This window comes from Silene latifolia, chromosome Y (assembly GCF_048544455.1).
Source record: "Silene latifolia isolate original U9 population chromosome Y, ASM4854445v1, whole genome shotgun sequence".
NCBI lineage: Eukaryota > Viridiplantae > Streptophyta > Magnoliopsida > Caryophyllales > Caryophyllaceae > Silene > Silene latifolia.
The window spans coordinates 48409644-48418363 of NC_133538.1; positions in this window are offsets into that span (position 1 = coordinate 48409644).

An 8720-nucleotide genomic window follows, 5' to 3' on the forward strand; every position below is an offset into this window, starting at 1 on the left:
GGGCAGTGAATATCTCCTTCCGCTCTCAATTCACCCTAAAGCACAAATAGCTTAGCTTCCGCCCTCACTAAGGTGCCCTAAAGTTCGCAACGACTCTCGCCCTTTCCAACCTTCCGGTCCACGTCAAGGTTTACAATAATTTAAATGCCTAATTGTATCGACTCAATTAGACAGATACAAATAAGTGCAGCGATTAACAACAAGGACTATACAAACAATAACCTAATAATTCAATCACTCTCCCTTCATAATCATGGATTCCCTAGTCTTAGCTAAAGGGAATTAGCTACACATTACTATCGAATCAACAACAATAGTATATAGATAACGAGAATTAAACATGATAATAATAAAAACACACGGATCAAACAAAACAATAATGAAAGCAATAAGAGAAAGATAGAAACAAAATAATAATTACGATCAAGAAAAAAAACGAAAAATAGTACCGAATACAAGTTCCGAGTCGGAGTTCTAGAGTAGGAAAGTGTAAAAGAAAAGAGAAGCAGTGGAAAAGATGAAGTAGTGAAAGATGATCTTTCTGTGAATTACGCAGTCTACTCCTAAGTAGCATACGAAAAATCTATTCTAAACCTAATCCAAAGGCCAACTTAGAAAAGCCCATACGAAATTAGGTGGAAAAACTCAATTACAGGGCAAACCACTTGATCGAGTGGAATAAAACCGCTTGATCGAGTAACTAAGCAGCAATCCCTTCGATCGAGTGGAAATAAACCACTCGATCTAGTAACACCTTGTAATGCCTCCTCGATCGAGTAGAAATGTTACTCGATCGTGTAGTCTTCATGATATAAAGCGTTCGATCGAATGGAAAAGTAGTCGATCGAGCTATTTTGGGACGTTAGACACTATGACTCCTTCCAAAACCAGCTCGTTCGCCTTCAAGTGATAGATTCCAAGCTCCGGCTCCTTGTTCTCCATAAATGTATGCAAATGGGACGAGTTTGGGCTTGTTTTATCTTCTTTTCGGTCCATTCCTGCAATTTACACACAACGATCCAAAGTAGATTAGTCAGGGGGTATTTGTAGCTGGATGCCACGTAAAATAGTACAAAAATACGTGTAAAAATGAGGTAAAAACCTTATATAAAACACACGTATCAGTATCAGCAAATTGATTTTCCTCTCGCGGCAAATGGAAGTAGACGACTTGGTCGAAGAACTCAGCCTCTTTATTGAATTTTCGCTCGGTAGGGAGCTAAGTTGTCACTTAGGATTTTCCATGATCCGGACACCTGATTGATGATGAGCGAGGAATCGTCGTGGACCCTCAATCTCTTGATGACAAGTGTGATGGCTGCTTGTAGGCCGATGAGGCATGCTTCATATTCGGCGGCATTGTTGGTGACGACGAAATCTAGCTTGACCAATTTTGGAACATGTTCTCCCTCTGTAGATATTAGAAGGATTCCTACTCCGAAGCCTCTCAGATTAGATGCACCATCGAAGTATAAGTCCTATGCGTCGGAGTCGGCACAAAAGATGTCTTCGTCAGGAAGTGTCCATGTGTCGGTTGCTGGATCCTCGTTGATGGAATTTTCTGCTAGGAAATCGGCGACTGCCCTTCTCTTGATAACCTTGAGGGGTACAAATTTGAGATCAAACTTGGATAACATGAGTGTCCATCTAGACAGCCTTCCGTTTAGTACGGGTTTCTCAAAGATGTATTTGACCGGGTCCATCTTGGAATAGATGTGGACCATGTAGCTGAGCATGTAATGTCGCAGCTTATTTGTTGACCATACTAGGGCAAGGCATGTCTTTTCCAATTGGGTGCACCTTGTCTCATACTCAATGAACTTCTTGCTGATGTAGTAGATGGCTCGTTCTTCGCCGTCGATTGTTTGTGCTAGTATAGCTCCCATGGTTGTGTCGTTCACAGTCAGGTACAAAGATAAGGGAATCCCTTGTTGAGGTGGCTTGAGGACAGGAGGTTTGGATAAGATTTCCTTTATCCTATCGAAGGCTTTTTGACAGTCGTCACCCCAATCGGTGTGATCGGAGGTGCGAAGCTTCTTGATGATTGATTCAAAAATCATGGTGACCTTGGCTATGAAGCAGCTAATGTATTGAACCTGACCGAGAAATCCCCAAATCTCCTTCTCGTTCCTAGGCCGAGGCATTTGTTGAAGGGCTTTGATTTTGGTTGGATCAATCTCAATGCCTCTTTTACTAAAGACATGTCCCAAGATTTTTCCGGAGGTGACTCCGAATCCACATTTTTGAGGATTTAGTCTCATGTTATATTTCCGCAGACGAGTGAAGAATTTCCAGAGGGCGTTGATGTGGCCGTCCCGTTCTTTTGACTTGACGATCATGTCATCGACATATACCTCTACCTCCTTGTGCATCATATCATGTAGGAGAGTGGTAGCGGTTCTTTGATAGTTTGCTCCGGCATTGATGAGGCCGAAGGGCATGACCGTGTAGCAATATGTACCCCACTGTATAGTGAATGCAGTCTTGTGCATGTCTTCTGACAGGCTAGAAGTGTACCTACCAAAAATAACCAACTGGCACTAACTAATATAGCTAGGCAAGTCGGGTTGATCTCCACAGGGAGGCAAGATATCTGTTAAGGTCCGTCTATTTGGTCACAAATGGGGGGTTTGAATTTTGGTTTATAAACTAATAAAGGCTTAAAGGTAAGGAAAGACCACTAATCGATAGAAAATATAATAGAGATGGTCAAATGAGAGAGAAAATGTCAGGATTTCGGTTCACCATGGTAGTCCAGCGACTCAACTGAAAATAGCCTAGATAATCTACTGTGAGACGGATACAGGAAAGGTTCTTCCGGTCCACTTTTTATCCTAGATTTCCACTAACTTAACTTCCGTCCTCGTCAGGGTAGTCTATTGTTTATAGCATGTCTATTTAGTCCAATCTTCCGATCCATGAGTAAATTTAACCATATTAAAAGTAACTTATAAGCGTGCACTCAACTAAGTCGGTATTATAATTAAATTGCCATGGGTACAGATTCTCACAAATAAATCATCTAGCATATTCGCTACATCGTCACAATCCTACCATGGATTCCCTAATCCCAACATGAAAGGATTTAGCTACTCATATTACTAATGTTGTCAATAATAATAATAGTGAATGAACTAATTGAAGGCATGATAAGAAAACAATAATATTGCATAAACAAGATTAGGGTAGTTTTTAATCAAGAGAGAAACAAGGAATTAAAGCAATAAATAACAAGATCATGATTAAAAGGAGAAGAGAAATTACAATCTCAAGCGATTCCGGCGTAAAGATCAAATCCACTAAGCAAATGATTAAGGGAAGAAAGTTACAGTCGAAAGTTTAAGGGAAAGATTAAGAGAGTTCTTAGAGATGAATGAAGCGTAAGTAGCATAAAACAGCGTACATAATAACCTAATTCTTCAATGCTTAAATAGGAAAACTAAGTCCATCACGAAATAACATAACACGGGTTAATTAAGCCCAACTAAAATCCAAAACCTCTCGATCGAGTGATATAAAACCACTCGATCGAGGTCTTCAGGAGATAATCCTCTCGATCGAACAAAAATATCTCTCGATCGAGGAAACCCTCTAAACAACATTTCGATCGAGCAGAGCAAACCAATCGATCGAACTCTTCAGCTTCCCAAACCACTCGATCGAACAAATAAACCCATCGATCGAGCGTTCTTCCTCCAAGTCTGTTGGAATATGTGTCCTCCGACAATAATGCGATCACAACTGTCGATCATGATGATCACATGTTTAAGTCTCATTCTAAAGAATACAATTGGGAAGTAATATTTTACTGTCAACTGCTCCACACATATCGGTAATGATTGGCTGACTAGAGTTTGAGATTACTTTCGTGCGACGGTGGTGACCAGTTGATCCCTTTAGGTCATACCTAAAAGGTAACACTCTTAATTTATCATTTAATTGATCGTATGACGATACGGGTTAATTAAATTACTTAAAATTGACGGACGATTTTGGAAGTAATATTTACGTGTCTCATTGTAATTTGATTAAATAAGATACGGTCTAAGTAATCGAATTGTTTTATTACTTAGATGAAATTATTGTTTAAGGAAACAATTGCATTTGAATGAATAAATTATTATAAATACAAGACGTTATGATTTATAATTGGTAAAATATTTTGGTACAAGTAATTATGAATTACTAAGTCAATTTTGTATATGACGTATTTTTATTAATGCGTTGATTTTTAATATGTTAAAAATACATAACAATTTTATATGACATGTTACATGTGACAAATTGACAAAATAATGTGTAAAATGGATTTTCCATTTTACACTATATAGACCGAAATTAGGTGTGATATTAGGAAAATATTATGTTGATTAAGTAAGTAGTAAACATAATCATTTGCGTAAAACCTAGCCATGCAAACCTAGTGGTTATTGTGAAGAGAACTTTGATCATGCATTGGGCATCATCACCTCCTCCTTCTACCCGGTTTTGTGAGAGGATAAAGCATGGGTTTTTCCTTCTAATTTTTACCTAATATACACTACCAAAAACATTAGTGTATCATTCATTCACACATCTAAAAATAAGAGTTTTTAGAAAGATAAATTCTTCCTCGTTCTCCCTTTCTCTTAACCGAAATATTGAGAGAACAAAATTATATTTTGGTCAATTTTATACAAAATTAATATTGTTCTAGTAATAATAATATTAATTTTATTAAGTTGTTACTTTGGGTATTAATCCTTGGGAGGGATTCTCCACTTGAATCCTTGTTCATCCATTTAAGGAAGCTCAAGAACAAGTGAGTAGGAGAACTCACTTGTGCCCAAATAATCCGAAATCTTCAATGTAAGATGATGATTTCTTCCTTATTCTTTTTTTATTGTTTGCATGCACAAGATCAATATTTAATTTTATGACTAAATTAAAACTAAAACATATATGAATATGTTAAGTAAAGAGATATAGATTTCTAACAAAGTCAGCTTCTAACTCGTCATTGACTGCTTCGTTGACCACCCTTCACGCACTTCAAGGGATGATTCTCACTCTAACATTCTCGTCTCCTCAATATGCATGCTAAATAGGACGAAAAGAGTACAGTTTCACCACTTTCAGGTTCATTTCTGCAATTCAGACAAAACAAACCAAAGTAGCCAATTCGGGCATTTTGCAATGCAAAACGGTATAAAAAGGCATAGAAATACATACAAAATAAGACTAAAAAGGCTATATAAAATGCACGTATCAAATCTCCCCAAATCGAACCTTTACTCGTCCTCGAGTAAACTAAATGCAAACTAATGGAACGGAAATGAAAACTCAGAGCTAGCTATAACTTGTCTACTTGAACCAATTTAATGCAACAGAAATCAACAGTCATAGCTACAGCAGTCAATACGCAAACGAATTATAAGATGTCCATAAATAAAGCTGACCTATAGACCTTGCAAGACCAACATAATCGGACTCTCACGTGGTCACTCTTCTCTCATGAAGCAAAGGGTGAATTATATATGTATAAGAGAGAAAGAGAACCAGTCACTCACCAAAACTGCGACATATATAACATGCATGCAACAAAGATGATAGACGATTCAACTACTATGCACACATTCCAACCAACAATGTCCGTCACAGCCGAGGGCTTACAAATAGTATAGGAATAGTAAGGTTCAGGTGAGAAAAGGCAAAATAAATTATGGAAATGTGGAGGTAAAAGCGCCAAGCTAAACAAGACCATATGAAACCATCTGAATCTCAACTAACTGAAAATAAAGCACAAGTGCCCTTCATTTGTCACACAGCTCACTAACCATATACACCATCTCCTCAAAAATATATGAATAAGAATAGAGGAGGGAGACGGACACAAAATTCCCTTTTTAAAAACGGTCTCACTTAATCAAACAACACAAATCAATTTTTTTCTAACTTTTTTTTCTTTTTCTTCTTCTTTCTCACTTGAATTCCAACTTTTTTCATTTTTTTCTTTTTCTTTTTTTTTTCTTTCATTCATGTTTTTCTTTTTTTTTTCCTTTTCATGTTTCTTCCTTTCTCATTCCTCTACCAGCTCCAACAATACACACGGGCCAAACTCGCAAATGGATCAATATACCACAAAAGACACACTAAACTAACTTGACTGGGCAGGCTTAGTTTGGATGTAGCTAATGGGTCAAAAATGCTAAATTGTGCTTAAGTGGAGCTAAATGGGTGAAAAATGTAAGAAAGAGAAATTTGCAAGCACCTCCCTGCATGTGACACCGACCACAAACCCGAATGTATGCAATTGACAAGAAATCGAATGTCATAAACGTGCAAAAAGATGAACATGCTTTGCAAGGAGTACTACTCTCAATTCCTCTGTAAACCGGTCATGAATGTCACAAGTTATATGGCTCTAAAACTCAAAATTTATAGAGTAGGTTGCCAATTTGTTAAGTCAAGTCTACACAGTCAGCTTAATTTGAACAAAAACTCGTAGATTATGCGTAAGACTCAGCTAATAAATGTCAATAAAAGTGCAAGGCTCAAATAAAAATGACAACTTACAGTGCAGTATCATCACGGAAATCAACCGTTCCGACTCAACCTATATGCAAAAATAAACGTGAATATTTTTTATTTTTTTGAAATTTTCTAATTTTTTGGATTTTTATGATGATTTTTTTAAAATAAACAAAAACAATGCAAGATGAAAAATAGAAACGTGAATGCAAAACAAATGCAAGTGCAGACTCAAAGGATGCATTACCCTCCCCAAACCAAAACGGATAACGTTCTCGTTGTCCTCCAGCATACACCAGTAGTTATATACGGGGGAACGGGAAAAATACAACCAATAAATGTATAAGAATCAATAAATAAAAAGGAGACAAAAGAAATAAAAGAGCAAGAATGTACATACAAAACACGAACTTCCCCAAACCAGCCTGAAAACTGGGGAAGTGAGTAGACCAGCAGCTACTCATCAGCCTTGTCCGTCACGTCCTCCATCGTGTAGTCTGGGTCTCTCTCCAGCTCTCTACGCCTGAGTACGCGCCTCCGCCTCATCTGTGCCCTCCTCCTCGACACTGGCTGGCTCTGGGTACCCCTTAGCTGGGTGCCGGTAAAACGACGAGTGTGGCCAACCCTCAGGAATTGGACGTCGTCGCCTCATGTGATACTCGGATAGAGGGAACAAAGTAAGAGCTATGTCCCGCTCCCTACGAGCCTCCCTGCTAAGAAGCTTAAGCAACAATCTGCCACGGCGCCCTTGGTCAAGGACCGCGGACGCCTCAAAGGGTGGAGGAGGTACAAAATTAGTCGGGTAAACCGGCTGTGTCTGGTCGGGTGCAGGAGTAGGAGTAGGAGTAGGGATCGGGGTAGGAATGACCGTGGAACTCTGGCCACACGCAGAAGGTGTGGATCCCTCTCCGGTCTCAGGTCTCCTCCGCTTCCTAGAAGCGGACATAGTAGGAGGACGTTGAAATGGGAGGTGATACATGGGTAGAGGTGGAGATAACCTGGCCCTAACAGTGGGCAGGGGAACGAGATGGGGTAGAGTGGTGCAAGGAAGGGTCTCAGACAAGGAACTAGAAATCTTCCAAGTTTGGTGGTCGAAAGCAAGCCAAAAATGGACAGCATAGTAGGATTTACGAGGTACCTATCAGTGTCTAGGTACATTAGGTCACAAGGGAAGACGGGGAAGAGAGAACGGGCAAGAAAAGTGGCTATGCCACCGTAGACGATGGTGCCCATGGTCTTCTCCCCCACAGAGTGAAAGTGCTGGGCGGTCAGGTAGGCAATGTTAAGGACGAAGGGTCCCTAACTGTCAATGTTCAGGTACCCTCCCAGAATAGAAAGCTCAATGTTCTTCACATTGTTTGGTTCTTTACGGCCAAAAATAGTACTACCCATCAGACGCATGAAGTATCGGGTATGGGGAAGGTGGACCTGAGCGAGCTTGCGCTCCTCGTAAGTAGTTTGTGCCAAAGTCCTCCACAACATGCGGATGACCTTCCTAGGGGTAGCAGTAGGACCCGTAAAAGAAAGTCCTAGCCTAGTACCAAACTCCTTTAAAGTCCAGGAAAAAGTCCGGTTAAATAACCGGAAAGACACAGAAGCACAAGTGGGGTCAGTGTCGTGAGCGCCCGTAGAGAAGGTAAAGGAGTTGAAAAACTCAAGGGTCAGCTCCTTGAAGGTCAAGGCACTCATGGTGACTAGGCCAGACATCCCCGTACCCCGCAAAATCTCACAAACTGGCTCGTAAATACCAAGCCTATCAAGTGACTGACGGCACAAAAACTTGGTAGACAGAAAATCACAGCTAGCTAAAGCAAAGAATCGAGTGCGATGCATAACATTAACAAAAATTACCTCGGGATAGTCGGGTGCGAGTCGAGTGAGTCGTCCACTCGGATGGTGACACGGCCATGAGATCGGCCAGCAGTAGGTGTAGCTCGTGCGCAACCCCGACCTCTAGTACCTGAAGTAGAAGCCTGTCCTCTGACGGAACGAGGTACTGGGGCCGCCCGGAAGGCAGCTGTGACAGCTGGTGACCACGCAGCAGGGGTGGTCACCATACCAGAGGTGCTAGCTGTGGCTACAGCAGTAGAGGCAGCCGAGACAGAAGTCGAGCTAGCAGCAGAACTAGCTAAAACAGAGGCTGAAACGGAAGTGGAAGTGGAAGCGGGGCTAGCAGCAGAACTAGCAGCAGTAACAACAGTACCAGTAGT